Source organism: Theobroma umbraticum, unplaced genomic scaffold, assembly GCF_002168275.2.
Source record: "Theobroma umbraticum cultivar Fairchild unplaced genomic scaffold, ASM216827v3 scaffold_228.0, whole genome shotgun sequence".
Lineage (NCBI taxonomy): Eukaryota > Viridiplantae > Streptophyta > Magnoliopsida > Malvales > Malvaceae > Theobroma > Theobroma umbraticum.
This window is the reverse complement of record NW_018397274.1, coordinates 589,294-589,551: the sequence shown is the minus strand read 5'-3', so window position 1 is coordinate 589,551 and position 258 is coordinate 589,294.

Sequence of the window (258 nt, the reverse complement as noted above, 5' to 3'; positions counted from 1 at the left end):
AAAAAAAAAGTAATAATTTTTCATGTCATAATCTTTATTTTTATTTTAAAAAATTCTAGTTCCAAATTTGCAAGATATAGACAATCATTTATATACATTTTTAAGAACATTTTCATGGTGTATTTTTGTGTTCTTTTAGTGAATTGGGGAATATTTTTCATAACATTCTGTAATGTATAAAACTTGATTACGAAGAGAAACATCAAACCAATGAAAATAAAGGGATTATAGTAATGTACGTACACAAATATTGGTCAA